Source organism: Neodiprion lecontei, chromosome 6 (assembly GCF_021901455.1).
Source record: "Neodiprion lecontei isolate iyNeoLeco1 chromosome 6, iyNeoLeco1.1, whole genome shotgun sequence".
NCBI classification, from domain to species: Eukaryota; Metazoa; Arthropoda; class Insecta; order Hymenoptera; family Diprionidae; genus Neodiprion; species Neodiprion lecontei.
In genome coordinates this window covers 9,123,580-9,138,957 of record NC_060265.1, presented here as the reverse complement: position 1 = coordinate 9,138,957, position 15,378 = coordinate 9,123,580, and the positions used below count along the sequence as shown (strand labels likewise).

Below are 15,378 nucleotides of genomic sequence, written 5' to 3'. Positions count from 1 at the left end.
TCGCCGACTCTCCCACAGTTCTTACATTAATCTCATTGTCTCTGTCCTGTCCTCTTATCTCTACGTAGTCTCACGCTATTCACTATCGCGCTTACTCATCAAATTCCATTCCCTACTCCTAGCATTGTCACACCTTTTCTGCACCCGTACGTTTCACGTCTCGAGGAACACTCCTATTCTAACTCTCAACAACGTCACATCTAGACTTCTTACATAGCTTCATACAGCACACTTCGTTTTTACCGCCATCTGAGCTTCCTCGAAATAAATATACAGTGAAACCTTGTTAAGTGGGACCTGGATAAGTGAGAAACCTCTATTATTGAGATTTCCTAAGAGGTCCCGGCACTTTTTTATCGAATTCCCTCTGTTAATGGAACTTTACGAACCTGGTTAAATGAGATTCGATTTCTAGAATTTTTTCGATATTTACCTCTATAAATGGGACTCTGCAGCTTAATTCCCTCTATAAGCGAGACATTTTATCAGGTTGAGACAGGCTTAGACACGTTTGTTTACAAACATTTGAATTTCTTTCGCATCGTTCGCACGTACATGCTCTTTTGTCAGTACTATCTCAAGTTTTGACGTGCAAACATAAGAATAAAAGTGTACAAAATGTCCAAACGTAAGCATAACACATTAACAGTATCTGAAAAATTAAAGCTTCTATCAGACTATGATTGTGGAAAGTCGCGTGATAAACTGTGTGCGGAGTATAATGTACCAAAATCGACCTTGTGTAGAATTATTAAAAACAACGAGAATATTCGGTCTCAGTATATTGATGGAAAAGGGAAGCTTAAACGAATAAGATCAGCAGAGCATCCTGAACTCGAAAAATGTCTTTCGACGTGGATGAAGCAGGTACGGAATAATAACATTCCAATAAGCGGACCAATGATTAAAGAAAAAGCTCAAGAATTTGCAAGTAAGCTCCATATCAATTTTTCTGGCAGTAATGGATGGTTAGAGGGGTTTAAGAAAAGAAACGATATAGCATTTAAAAATATTTGTGGTGAGAGCAATTCTGTGGACAACAATGAATGTAGTGAGTGGATTAAAAACCTTCCAGTTTTATTACACGATTATACTCCCGATGACGTATTCAACGCCGATGAAGCAGGCTTATTCTACAAGTGTCTACCGGATAAAACGTTTACGGTCAAAGGTCAGCCTTGCCATGGTGGCAAATTGAGTAAAGATCGGGTTACTGTACTTGTGTGTGCAAATATGTCCGGAAATGAAAAACTGCCACTTCTCTTAATTGGAAAATCTAAGAGCCCAAGATGCTTCAAGGGTATCAAGACGTTGCCTGTTAATTATCAAAATAATAAAAAGGCCTGGATGACTTCAGATTTATTTGTAGATTGGTTAAAAAAAGTGAACGCCGATATGAGGGCCCAAAAACGAAAGATAGTGATGTTTGTCGACAATTGCACAGCTCACAACAATATGCCAAAATTGGAGTACGTTAAATTATTGTATTTACCCGCTAATACAACAAGTAAATTGCAGCCCATGGATCAGGGTATTATCAACAACTTCAAAGTGTACTACAGAAAGGAAGTTGTGCAATATGTTCTAAAGTCTATAGAAGATAATAAAAGCCCTGAAATCAACATACTTCAGGCTATGAGATTTGCTAGAAAAGCTTGGTTTTCAGTTAGCAAAACCACAATAAGTAATGGTTACAAAAAAGCTGGATTCAAAGTGACGAATGTATCTGAACCTGAGAACCTATAAGAAGAGGTAGAGACCATTGCAAGATTTCCAGAATGGAACAAACTAACTTTCACCTGTAGGAACAACGAAAATGACCAGCAGCCGAGTTTTCAGGATTTCGTTTCTATGGACGATGATGTAATAATTTCAGAAGATCTTACTGATGACGAAATCGTTTCTACGTATTCTTCTTTGGAGACTGAAGCAGAAATAGAAGAAGTTTATGAAGAAACTTCAGTAAACATTTCAAAGCGTGAGGCAATGGAAGCTTTAGAGATTTTGCGTAAGTATTTTGAGATGTCAAATATTGACGATCAAAGAATTTTTGATCAAATTTATGCCATCGAGAAACAGGTTTTAGCAACTAGCCATCAAATACAAACCAATATAACCGATTACTTTAAGTCATAAACTTTACTGTACTGTACTACATATACATTAATTTTTTATAATGAATAAATAAATTCTTACACTTAGTTTCATTTATTATTCATATAAAAAATCTATTTAATTATATAACTCAAAACATTAAAAATACTCATACTTATTTACAATTAATATTTCCACCTTTATACTTGGAATAACGGTAAATTTCGACCTCTATAAGCGGGGGCCTCTGTAAATGAGATAACTAGTATTTTAAACCTGTCTAATTGGAAAACTTGATAAATGAAAACCTCTTCAAATGGTGTAAAATCTATGGGCCCTTGAAATCTCAATTAACCAGGTTTCACTAAGTAATATCTCAAACAAACCCTACGGTATTCAATCCTCATCCTGATTTCCGGTTGCCCTGGAACGTAAAAGCGAAGCCAACCAGTTGACTCTTACCGCTCAGGAGTAACTCTACTCACGGACGTAACAGTTAAGAAACTTTTTGACGTAACCGCAGATCAAGCAGCAGAACGTTGCAACAACGGTTCACTTTCCATCAGACAATACACGTTCGATAATTGGCACGGGTTTGAGTGGCCGACGTAAACATAAAATGCATGCTCGTTATAGGCCAGGAGCTACTCACCGAGTAATTTTTCATCATCCGGTCTCTTGCGGCAGTATCGAACCGCCTCTCAAGCTCGTCCTCACAGCCGCTAATTGCGCTGAAACTTCGTCGCAGCCATTCCAGATTTGCACGTCGTCACTGCAGATCCGTGCGGTATAACTTCTCGATCGCACTTACACAAACACACGCACACACAGAGAGAGTGACATGGACACATTGACGAGGCAAAGTTCAACGCACTGTGATAACTAACAAAACAATAACGGAAGAGCGAACCTGCCGCCAATTTCGTTGAAGGAGAAAACAAAATTATCACACTGTATAGTACTTGTATAATCTTCGTTGAGTTAAACGAGACGCGGAATTTATACGCGTAATTTTGATGTTCACCTGCCGACTCTCCGAGCTCAAATGAACTTTGAATGTAAACACGGCTGACCGGAATAAGTTTAGCGGTTGTAAACCGTTCGAGAAGAATGTCGCTGATGTACACGTTACGTTTCACGGCTGATTTAAGGAATCAATTTCGCTGAGTATTCGTCAAAGTTTTGGATCTGCGGAATTTGATAGCTGAAAAAGTTTTTCTTAATCATATTGCGGAAGGGTTTTATAATTGTATTTATTTATTTCTCTTTTTTCTAAACTTCAAACCTATATCAAGCTGCAGAGCATTGTTTAAAATTAAATATGCTTGAAATTTTATTTCGATGTTAACAGATTTTGCGGTGTCATTGATTTTGAGCGGACAAATTTTTTTCTATTTCTCTACGCCGCATTTCTCTTTGATTCGTTATAATTTGTGAATTTTCATACTTTTGTAGGAATGCTTCTGTAAGATTCTTCGTAAGGTTGATGGAAGATTAAAGTGTAGAAAATTGAAACATAGAATCTTCGGAATTCTAACAATTCTATTTTTTCGTTTGCAGTATTCTCATTCGTTCTGACGATTCTATATTTTGGCTTTCTATAATTTGACCTTCTCGCATTTTGACGTTTCCGTGCCTCAACTTTTTATACTTTGAAATTCTACGCAACAGGTTTTCGCTAATTCGATAACGGGCAGGTTTGAAGTTCCGAATTTGAAAAATTCTGCAAGCACCAAATTCCGAATTTTTCGTTGGCGAAACTTAAACTAAATAAATCAAACTTTGAAGTAACATCAAATTTTTAAATACCATACATCGAAATTCTGAATTCGAGCTTGGTGAAATTTCACCACCTTGATCTTTTTTCGTTTTGGATTTTCGACAGTTTTACGTTCGGGATCCTTTTCTGTCTGATTTTTTACACCCACTCATTGAGTAAACTACGCCGCGTGGGTATATTTTCATTTACGGAATTTTAATCTATGAAAACTTTAATTTTCGGAACTTTGTTCTATCGTAAATTGAATTTCCGGAATCTCACATTTCGGAACTTTGAGCCGTCGAGTTTCCATCCATTCGAAACTTTGTTCTTCCTTCGTCAGTTTGATTTCTTCACTTCAAGTTTCGCCACCAAATAATTCGGAATCAGTCGCTTTCGGAACTTTTCGAATTCGGAATTCGAACCACGCCCCAATTCCTGAATCTGTATTACGGCGTCAATCCGGAGAGCGGCGATATTAAGTGTTCGCACATTCACTTAATCCTGAACGGCGCATATCTGAGGCTATCTTCGCCCCGATCAATCATACGGAAGCGGGATTCGGCGCTGCTGGTGGAGACCCGACGCCACCCCCGAAACACCCTCACCCTCCACCCCTCGAGCTGCATCCCCGCGACTGCCCGCGGGCATGTTATTCACACCAAGTCATATATCATTCCGTTATCATCGACTCTTTATATGCGGCTGCGCTCCATTTTCTGTCTGTTTGCTCTGTTAAACGCCGCACGCGGTTTGATTCAGTGAAGCGCCATTAGCCACGATTTACTCGCTCCCTACGGTTAGATACGAACTCTCCATCTCGCTCTCTCCTCGCCACCGTTTCCGGTTCGAAACTTTTTCCAAATTTCAACTCGAATTCTCACCAAAATCGGGAATCACACCTCAATTTTCTATTGGTCAAATTTTCCGCGGAAACGAATTCGTTTCTTCGTTTCTGGTGTCTCGGTATTTTCGCACGAGCTTTTATTTTGCTCGAGACTTCACCCAATTTATTAGTCAAAATCACATTTGTATTTGCGTATTTAGATCACCTTCGTTTCCTTGCGATTCGAAAAATGCATCGATACAAGCATGTGCCAAAAATGGATTGAAAAATTATGAGAAATAAAAATTTTGCTAGAGGAAAAGAGTCCGAATTTAGACTGAAAGTCTTAGAAAAATGAAAACTGGTTGTAACAGGTTGCGGTAAAAGGCATCAATTCCACTCTCAAACATAAACGCAAAAAATTGGCAAAGCAAAAGTTGGTAGAATTTTTTTAGGATTCAACAACATAGTTGCAAAAAAATAAAGCACGAGTGACTATATATCAAAAAAGTAATACTAACACGTACTGGATTTTCTGGTAAATAGTTACGAGGACTTTACAATAACCGTAACCAAAAATTTTCCTAACGCGTATATGATTTATTTATTTTTTATAAGTTTCACAGGAAAGTAAAACGTGTTTGACCAACAAACGTTTCGGAATGTCAACCGTATTTTTTGGGAGCATTTAAATCACACCGCATATGCGCCCTTGCATATCACCGTACGGATTGGCAAACCGGCGCCATCTTGTTGGGCAGCCATGATGCTGCTTGTTGAACCGGAAGCGACTGATAGTCGCGGTACTGATCGGTGCCCATAACAGTTTCAGGGTGCGCAGGTTTCGACGAGATATTAATCGTATTGTGCGTTACAAACGCGTACATTTCATCGCTGCGTTATATCCACGTCGGGATAACCGATGGCCATGCTTGATTTTATCCCCATATTTTATGCCCCCAACATCGGTCCTCGTCGACCAATTTCAAAACCCTAAGCTTGTACCCAAAACAATTTCGTGTTTCAAATTTTTGGGATTTGTTTTTCTCTCAAGTTACGTTGAACACTGTTCAAGTTGTTCCGTATTTTTTTTTCGAACACTAAGATCAGCTGCTGTCTTTTTTATTCGTTTTATTTGTAAGATCGTATTTTTGTCTAATTTTTAGTATATAATTGAGTAAAAATTATTGCTAAACAAAATGTCTTAAACGATGGAGCTAATTTTTTGTCCGTATCGCAGAGAAATTTCTATGGAACAAATATCGTTAAATTTTCAATACGAATCGAACTTCAACGTTGTGAAATTTCACACGTACGGGGTAGAGGCAAAAAATCGTGCGGAAAAAAAGACGGCGGGGGTGGGGGGGGGGGGGGGGGGGGGGGGTTGAGGAGGGCGAAGGGAGAAAGAGAGATGAGAGAAAAATCTGAATAAAAATCCGTTCGAAAATACGGTCGCGGATTCGCGGTGTTCCGCAAATGCCGCAGAAATGCTGCGGCTTGCAAATGGGGGTGTCAGGAGAGCATCGGGGGTGTATTGTGAGGCGTCGATACCGCGGAAGCCGAGATCTCCGTCCGCCCCATCCGCCTGGATATTCAACGGGCAAAAAGCATCTCGAGCAAAACCACAACAAAGAAAATCTGTATTCAGTCGTCGAGGCACCTTATATCCGTTACTGCTGATTACCTTCGCCGCACGCGTCTGGATCTCGAGCCGAAAATAAAGTCCCGTGGTACGAGGTGAGAGAAAAAAAAAAAAAAGGAAGAAAAAAAAATTTGTGAAAAAAACGTTCGACAGTTCTCGAAAGTTGACCGTTGATTTTTTGAATCTAGTTTTTATCCTGGCGAAGGGGGAAAAAGTGTAACCGTATCGACGCATCGCCGTCCATCTTCACGGCGTTGATAAGTCCCGATGTTATGTATAATGTATGTATATTGGCAATATCCGATAATTGGTTGTCGATTGATCCACTTGATCCTGACGCGTGTGGCAAGTGAGTTGGCAAATGATTTCCGCCGACGATCACGGCGTCAAAATTGAGCGACAGGACCTTTGTCCGCAACGTCACCGATATGCGTACCGCGATAACGGGTTGCAGGAATTGTTATCGTCATTATTATTATTCGTAAAACATTATTATACTTCAAATAAATTCGTCGGATCGGGAATATCGTTGAAAGCTTCGGCTTCCGTTGTGTCCTGAGATCGCGGGGGACAATTTAATGGCGAAAAAAAATCAACGGTCGAATCGAAATTTCTCTCGACGTGATCTCGGGTCGATTGGATTAGCCGCAATTAATTAATAACACTTTTCGTCTTATAATCCGCGAAGCGTGCAAGCTTTCTCACCGGTTTGGCGGAGGCACCTCCGGCATCCTAATTTTAAGTCCCGAAAGTAAAGTCCCCGAAAGTCGGCGGGGATAAAACGATTATATGGAGAAATCTCGCTTACTTTGCAGAGGCGAAGTGAGAGCGTAAAAGGGACAAGCAAGGGTTCGAGGCGACGCCGGAGTAGCGGCTCGACTTAGCGAAGGGTTAGACGCCATTTAGTACAGGGATCTCCACTCTGACTAAGTCCTTATTAATAAGGTCGGATTAGCATAGCTACGATCCCGAAAGTGAACTCTGCATAATTAAACTGCGAAATCTAGATTATACAAACTATGTAGGTACCTATACCTGCGCTTTACTCACTTTACTCTACCTCTTATCTAGAACCGTCTACATGCTTATACGTACATTTCTATTGTACCTATCATTATGCGTGAGTACTGTTTCGAACTGAAGGTTTAATCAAAGGTCACGTCCGTTTAGAATATCCGCAATTCGTTCGGAAGCCAGAAATTTGATTCTCAAAAGAACCAAACTCGAGCCGTAATTAAGTTACATAAATTTTTTCTTTCTTTTCTACTCGGGCTGAAAACACGAAAATATATGACGGTTTAGAAATTGGAAAATTGATCAATTTTTCGTGATTGGTTAGTGAACGTGCTTTTTTTTTTTATCGTATAGTATTAAGAATGCAGATGTAACATTACACTGAATACGATTGATAGGAAAAATAAATTGTTCTAAAAATTGTAGCTTCGGAAAAAAAACATCTGACAAAAATTGGATAAAATCTTAGAAGACTCTAACTCTTCTCGGCTAGTCTAAATGCTTCTAGGCGTTTTAAGCATATCCACCGCAAACGCCAAAATTGTTATTCAAAAATGCCATCCCACCTCAAGCTACCAAACTATCATTTTTGGAACACGTAAAAAACTGATTACAGAATTAGCCACGCGATAGTTTCCTTACAATTAAAACTACTCACTTGATCAAAAGGAAGCGATTTTCCAAACGCAATAATTCTCCCAGTGCCGAAAATCACATTAATGACAGAAAAATACTGAACAAGATTCAATACACGACGCGGAGGAACGAATAAAAAAAAAAATGTGCCGATTCGGTGGATAAAATAGCGGGATAACGAAATCAGGCTAGGCATTGAGGTGCATCCGTTCTATCGCAGGAGTGCAATTTATCATCCCGCACGTTTCATAGGAATATTGAAAGCGACAAGATAATCTTTCGGCAGTGTTAGTTCCCCCCCCCCCCCGCCGCCCCCCCCCCCCCCTCTCCTTCTCCCTAACGCTACTTTGCGGTTCAGGTTCAGAATTGGGGGAGGGGCGGGGGCGGCGGGGGCGGCGGGGGCGGCGGCGTAGCATCGTCGTGTTTAATGTACCGCAAGTCCCGATAAGCTGCTACTGTTATGACGTCACTCCTGGTTTTTGCTTTGCAAACCATATCGCTCCACCTCCACCTCCCCCTGTTAGCCTCCTCTCGACCCCTTCGTTCCCCGTTACGGGTGAAACCGTCACACGCTGCATATATTCCGGAGATATGACGAGTTCCTTTCCTCCCCGGTGCAGAATTATACGACAGAATTAGAAGGGTTCATTTCAGTTTAACAGAGTATTAAGCTGGCCTTTTCCGCTTCCTGTTTCGCGTACTCTCGATTAAGTCCGCTGCGCAGTCGAGGGTGAATTTTGTACGTCGGAGGTTTTTTTTTTTTTTTTTTCAAGGCATCATTACCGCGGTCTCTGGTCAATTTTTGTTTTGCAAGGGGTTGAGGATATCTGATAGCTCTGTTGTCTTTTTTTGAAATACGCTTTCGAGCCTGTTCCAATTCACGTTGTGGGATTGGCCGGATAAAATACTTTCAGAAACGTACGTTGAATGGGAAACCTAAAATTGCCTTGGATTCGTATTCAAAGTGAATTAGGTTTTTTTCTATCTTGCGTACACATTCACCAAATTTGGAAATTTGGTAGATTTTCCAAAGTCGAGAAAAAAGCTTTCGACATGTTTTCAAACAGAAAATGGTAATGTTTTAAAACGACGTCATGTACCACGAGGGCAAATCTTCTCGAATTCGGAAGAATGTGAATAAAGACTTTACAGAGATGTACGGACGTTAATAAATGATTCGGTAAAACCTTTTTCAACAAGTATCACTCGTGCGTCAAGGGTGAAAAAAAATTAGTTTATTTTTTCTTTATACCCTACGCTTCACTCGCGACGGGTGAAAAGCGTGTTTCGAGCTTCTTCAATCGCTGAGACACGGAGAACGAACGGTTATCAAAGAGCAAAGATACGTGCGTCCGATCCGAGGAGAGAATTTTCGCTAAATTAAACAGCACCAGGACTCGGCGGAGGTGAATCGGGATGATTAAGTTAACGGGGCTTGATTTAGCGCGGTGGCCGCGTTTCTAAGATGGCGATCTCGAGCCGGGTCCACCAGACAGACGAAGGTCCTTGCAGTGCGGCAGGGATGAATTTTCGGGCAACTGGCATGATCTAGGTCCGCCACAGGCTGGGAGATAGACACGTTCAAGCGGCGCCGTAAATAAGGAACCTGGCACCCTGCGTCCACCCGGACTCCTCAAGTTCCGCTTCGCGGGTGAACCGGATTGGCCTCGGCGCCGCCGCAACCTCGGCGAACCAGGTTCAGGAAGCGTCTTCTACCTATCCATGAATCATTAATTTAGAGTGGATGTTGCCTACTTTGAAATGATAAACTGGGGTCAAACGATCCCCAAATCTCTGCTCCGGCTTCCTCTTCTCCTCAGACTCACTAACTGTTTGATTAATCGAGTAGTAATCATCCCTCGAATGGTTTATGCATGTCATGGATGGATAGAGTCGCGGACGTCAAGATTTCAGATGATCAACGTTCAAACTGCTCATTACGTATTTCGCAAGATCTCGTGAATCTGCAGGAATGGTTTCAATTTTGTCGATTTCTTTTGGCATCGTCTTTCAATCTTGAAATCGAGCGTCGCTACCACTTCCAAGCCCTTAGAAAAAATATTCCTAAATTAAACAAGTGTAATTGACACTTTTCAAGTTCTATTCTAGGGTTGGCTATCTGCAGTTTATGTTTCATTCTTATTTTGGGGGAAAAAAAAAAACGCAGAATAGCATTATTTGTCCCAAACTTCGTTGAGAACTTGAGGTACTTCCTTGCTACTTCGTTAGTTCCTCTGTTTCTTTTTTTTATCTTGACGAGGTACTGTTTCGATTCAATCCAACCCCCACCGTTAGATAAATGCGGTGTCGGATATAACACTGAAAATATTCTACAGAACTCGACACAATTTTGGTGTTGATTTTAAAACCACTCGGGTGTCAAGAATCGAACAATTTACACCGATGACGTTTAATTTTATACTAATCGGCGTGGGCTTTTATTGACACCGTGAATTTTCTAACTAGTGATGATTAACCTCAATCTCGCCCGACACATTCTTGAACGCGCAGCCATATTACGTCGCGAAAGACCAAGAATTGAAGAAAATGAATCGACCAAGAGAAGCTGATTTTCAGATTCGAATTGATGCAGCGCGGTTCACCGACTTCCCAAGCATCGCGATGACCACTCGGCGACGACTCGCGCGCCCTCCGCATAACCCTCAAGAAAAACTTTCGGAATTGTCGGAGTCGTTGAGGTACCGAGGTGACAGTAAAATTTCTGTACAGGGAAGTTGACGTCAGGGTGACGGGGAAAATGATTATCGCCTCCGAAACGGAGGTTGACTCGCCCGAGAAAAGGAACACTTAATCGAAGTGGTGCTCTCGCTTAAGCCGGCGACAGGGGTGACAGGGGTGTCAGGGTCTTGCGGGGTTCGTGATATATTACTTCTTCGCATACACCACCGGTGGCTGTGGCGGCAGTTCGGCAAAGGAGGGGGAGGACTCGACTCGGTTATGCGGCTGACGCAGCCAAGTAGGAATACCTTGGGCTGGATGGATACTTGTTGATTCTTTGAGGGAGCTATAATACTTTGCTAACTTTTCTCAGGGGTACACCACCCGACGTTCTTCGCCCCGCTCGAAACATCTGCTTTGATTTACCAACTAACTTCTCATCCACCCCCTCATCCCCCTGCCCCAAGCAACGTCCCTTCATACTCGCGGTAGCTGCTCTCGCCGCATGGTTGATCCTTCATTCGCGAATCCGCGTGTCCACTTCATTGACGCAGAATAGAAATGAGACGAAAGCTTTCGCCGCTCGTTCACTCGAGGAAGTCGTAAGTTTAACAGCTGGTAATTAAATTGCAAGATTGAGGAAACTCGATTACTTTAATATTCCATGATAATTCAGGGAGAATCATTGGAAATAAATGCGTAACAACGCGGCGGGATCGATGTTTCGAAAGCGCCTGATTCCGAATTATTTGCTGGCGAAACTTGAAGTAAAGAAATCAAACTGACGAAGATACAACAAAGTTTCGAATGGTTGGAAAGCCGACGGCTCAAAGTTCCGAAATGCAGGATTCCGAAAATTTAAGTTGCGATAGAGCAAAGTTCCCAAAAGCAAAGTTTCGACAGGGTAAAATTTCGAAAGTTAAAATATACCCACGCAGTGTAGTTTACTCAACAAGGGGGTGTAAAAAATCAGGAATACCGAAAATTAGATTGACCAGAATTCCGAACGTAAGAATGTCGAAAATACAAAACAAAGAAAGCTCAAAGTAGTGAAATTTCACCAAGCTCCAAGTTCGCAGAACTGAAAATCTTGGATCAATCGGAATTTCGATGGTTCAGATTTTAGAATTATCTCATTTTCGCACTTGCGGAACATTGACTTGTCGGAGTTATGCCCTTTCGGTATTTTGCGATTTCGAAACTTTAAGCGTCGGATTTCCGACCATTCGAAACTTTGTGGTTTCGTCAAAGTTTGATTTCAGTGTCAGTCTTGCGGTAAACGCTAAATTATGCATGATTTCAATCCATGACCATCAATGTCGACCGTTTTCCGTTGATTCTATTCATAACTTTCTCATTATAAACGCGCTGTTGTTAATTTCCCATACACCGAGTGATTTTAGTCTCGGAATCCGTAGAACTCAGAAAAAAAAAAAAACCCCTAGGTAATCGTCGGAAATCAAGTGAACCACATAATAAGGTTAACGAATAAAAGTCATTGATTTGATAAAAGTTGAAAATAGAGAAACCATGCAACACTGGAAATGTGACTCTATTGGTGTCATGTGGTTTACAGCTGAGGTGACTCGATATATTCGTGGCCGGAGAGGTGGAATATCGGCACTGAAATTCTAACAACGTTGAGCGAGTGTTTCGACACCGAGTCATCGATGTCGGCCGGTGGTCGATTAATTATGAGTCCCCGCCGAATCCTAGCTGGGGCAGCAAACATCCGCGGCTAGACAGAAGCTAGGCGAGTCTGGGGAGTGTCCGATAACGGAAATGACCATTGCTGACGTAACCGCGGAGTGTATATTCACCGATAATTACGCAGATCGCAGGGCGAGTATGTGAAGAGGGTCCGAAGCCCCGGCTTGGTCAGTCTTTGCTTAGGACCCTAATGACCCTTCCTTACACCCTGCTTACAAAGGGTCTCCCATGATTTAGAGATCGCACGTACGTCAGGCCTGAAAGCTCAGCTTCCCGTTTTTTACTTGGAAAAGGTCAAATCGTAGGTTGACGCTTTGGTCTGATTTCACTTTCCACATCGAATTGCATAATGGGGCGTATATTTGGTGCTTTTGTTCACATCGGTTCTTTTGTCGATCTCGTTGTATGATCCCTTTCAGAACTCCGCGGGAAAAGAGTGAGAAAAGAGGCGCACACACGAGGCGCGAAGCCCCGCAAGCGTATCAGTATAATAAAACCATTAGAATGATCCTCGTACGTGGATTCAAACCGTATAAATATATCCAGAAGAATATCTCTCGGGCCGTTTCCAACTTCTGTGTAATGTTCAACTTACAATAAATCCGAGGGCGGGAATATTTCGTCGAAATCTTTTCTCGCGCGCTTCGCGAAGCGCGTCGAAGCACGAGGTCAGTAGATTTCCACCCTCGCTGCAAGGAACACCCGCAGCGTTACCGTCGCGGTATTACGTCTGATATTTTTTCCACCGCGCGCATTCGTGCACTTTTCAGGTTTCATCATTCCCCGCGCATTCATCACCAAAACAATAATACCAGTTTATTTATTTCTTTTCATCCTCTCGGTTGCACGCGCCCTGGTTTCGACACTTTCCCCTGGTTCTCGCTTTTATTTGCTGCCTCCGGCTCCAGTTCACAAAGCCGAACCCGCAGACCTCGAATCCCGGATAATTCACACTTCGATTCAACTCCATCGGCACGTTGACCAAAAGACGGGGGAAAGAGCGAGTCTTGTGTGTTTACCAAGCTCTGTAATCTTTCAGGAGTCTTAACCCCCAGTCTACGTATCGATTTTCATCCTCCAACCGAGTTCGGACCAATTTTCGTTGAGAGCGATCGATCAGTTCGAAGGCCTATCGTATTTTTTCATGGTCACAATTGCCAGTGACTTTGAATTGTTGCGTCCGACATACTTGCGGAATCTTTTACTTTTTTCGAGAACACATTTATTTGTCTTTGACGATCCGTACGAATCACTCAGGCTCTGGATTTTTTATATTTGTGACCAATATGGAAAAAGATTTCAATAAAGATTTCAATAAATATTTTTCTTTGCAATGAAAAACATTGATTCCACATCCTGTAAGAACAATACCAAAATTTGTCTTTGTCTGTATTTTTATGCGGCTCGTGACAGATTGAATTTTTAATTTTCATTTTTTTTCTTTCTCGTTTCCATTTCACCTATTTCTCTCGAGAATATTTTTACGAAGGCTAAGGAGATTTTATTACGGCTCTATAATATATTTATGCAAAAAAGTAAGACGACACGTGGCGTCGATTAGGGAAATTTCAGAAGGCCGCGTGTTTTAATAGAAAAGTTTTATATACCAACGCGGGCGGCAACAGTTTGAATCGTTGAACGAACAGGTGAAGCCCCAACGGCAGACGGAGGGAATACCGTAATTAATAAACATTCTTGAAAGCTTCGGTGTTTGTTCTCCCTCCACGTTCTCTCTCTCTCCCTCTCTCTCTCGCCTTCCCTCCGCTCGTTTGATTTGTACACAAACTCATAGGAATGCTAATTAAATCATTATTAATCTTGCTTTTGTGCGTTGGTTGTGTAGGTATACAATATATATATATATATATATATATATATATATATGTATATATATATATATGGTGTATACACGCCTCGACCATAAATTGTTTAACTATTTGAGAAAAAATGCAAACGCAAATGCACAACTTTCCTCGATAAGCGAATAATTTCATTACGGTTGCGTTTTCCGTTAATATCCGCGAACGTTTCGCAAGAATTATTGTAAGGCTTTGGTTATTTTACTTACTTTTTTTTTGTTCGTTCTTCTTTTTACTGCAGGATGTGGAAAATATTTGTAAACTCGTTTTATTATCGTAACAGCGGAATGTGACGAAAAAAAGAAAAAACATTTTCGGTTCTGGTGTCGTTTTTGTCTCGATATTTTCCACGATACGTTACAAAGCAGCGTCGGTCCAGACGCTCCGTTTCCGGTTTCCTGCCGCCTTGCAATTCGCAGACAGTTCTACGGACACCCGGACAAAACGACCGTCGTGACGGACTCGTCGCCGATAAGAACCATTCATAACGTAAAGACAAAACATGCCCCTCGCCCGCCGGCATACCCCATCAATTCCCATCACAAGGGCGGACACAATGAGCGAAACTTTTATTATTAATGCGACGTAACTAGGCGCGAAAAAAATAAGACTCGCGAACGAACGAAAATTTCCTCCAACAGCAAGGAAAAAAATCACGAGATTTTCATTTTTGCCGTTCACTTTCGACGGTAAAAATTCACAGAGGTCGCGAAAATATTTTACTCGACAAAAACCTGTTCTCCAATGTTTCAGAAGTTCACTGATGTTGAAAAAAAAAATGGCGATTTAAAATTTTCACTTTCGGAATCGCGAGAGGAAAAGAAAGAGAAAAGGGGAAAGGCAGCTGATACGTCGGTCGGATTTCCCCGTGATTTTTATTCTAGCGGAGGACGGAAGGCCCTTCGTCAAAGGGTCCCTCTCTTGCTGGTGTTTAATGAGAACCGGTACCCTGATCACACGCTACATCCCTCAGCTGACCACAATCCTTTCCCTCCGCTTGCCCCCGCCGCCCCCTGGCAAAGGGGTGTGATGTAAATCAGTCGAGCGGTCAGCCACCTACGCCCGCCGCACATTAACTTGGCTTGACCACTGCAGCTGAATTTTCGTAGATACAGCCTGTTCCGAGGCTCGAATTTACCGGATTAAAATGTGACTCTGT

The 15,378-nt window shown here is 41.8% G+C and overlaps 1 protein-coding gene and 1 long non-coding RNA gene across 3 annotated transcripts in view; one reads left to right on the top strand and one right to left on the bottom strand.

Annotated features, from left to right (window-relative positions):
• LOC124294975 overlaps nucleotides 1-3,293 on the bottom strand; it is a 63,248-nt gene extending 59,955 nt beyond the window's left edge. The window contains exon 1 of the long non-coding RNA XR_006904880.1: nucleotides 2,747-3,293. This is a non-coding gene — a long non-coding RNA (uncharacterized LOC124294975). The remainder of the gene's footprint in view (nucleotides 1-2,746) is intronic.
• The window catches only part of LOC107216937 (LIM domain only protein 3-like), a 108,815-nt gene that overhangs the window by 41,364 nt on the left and 52,073 nt on the right, over nucleotides 1-15,378 (top strand). The gene's annotated exons all lie outside the window — the stretch shown is intronic.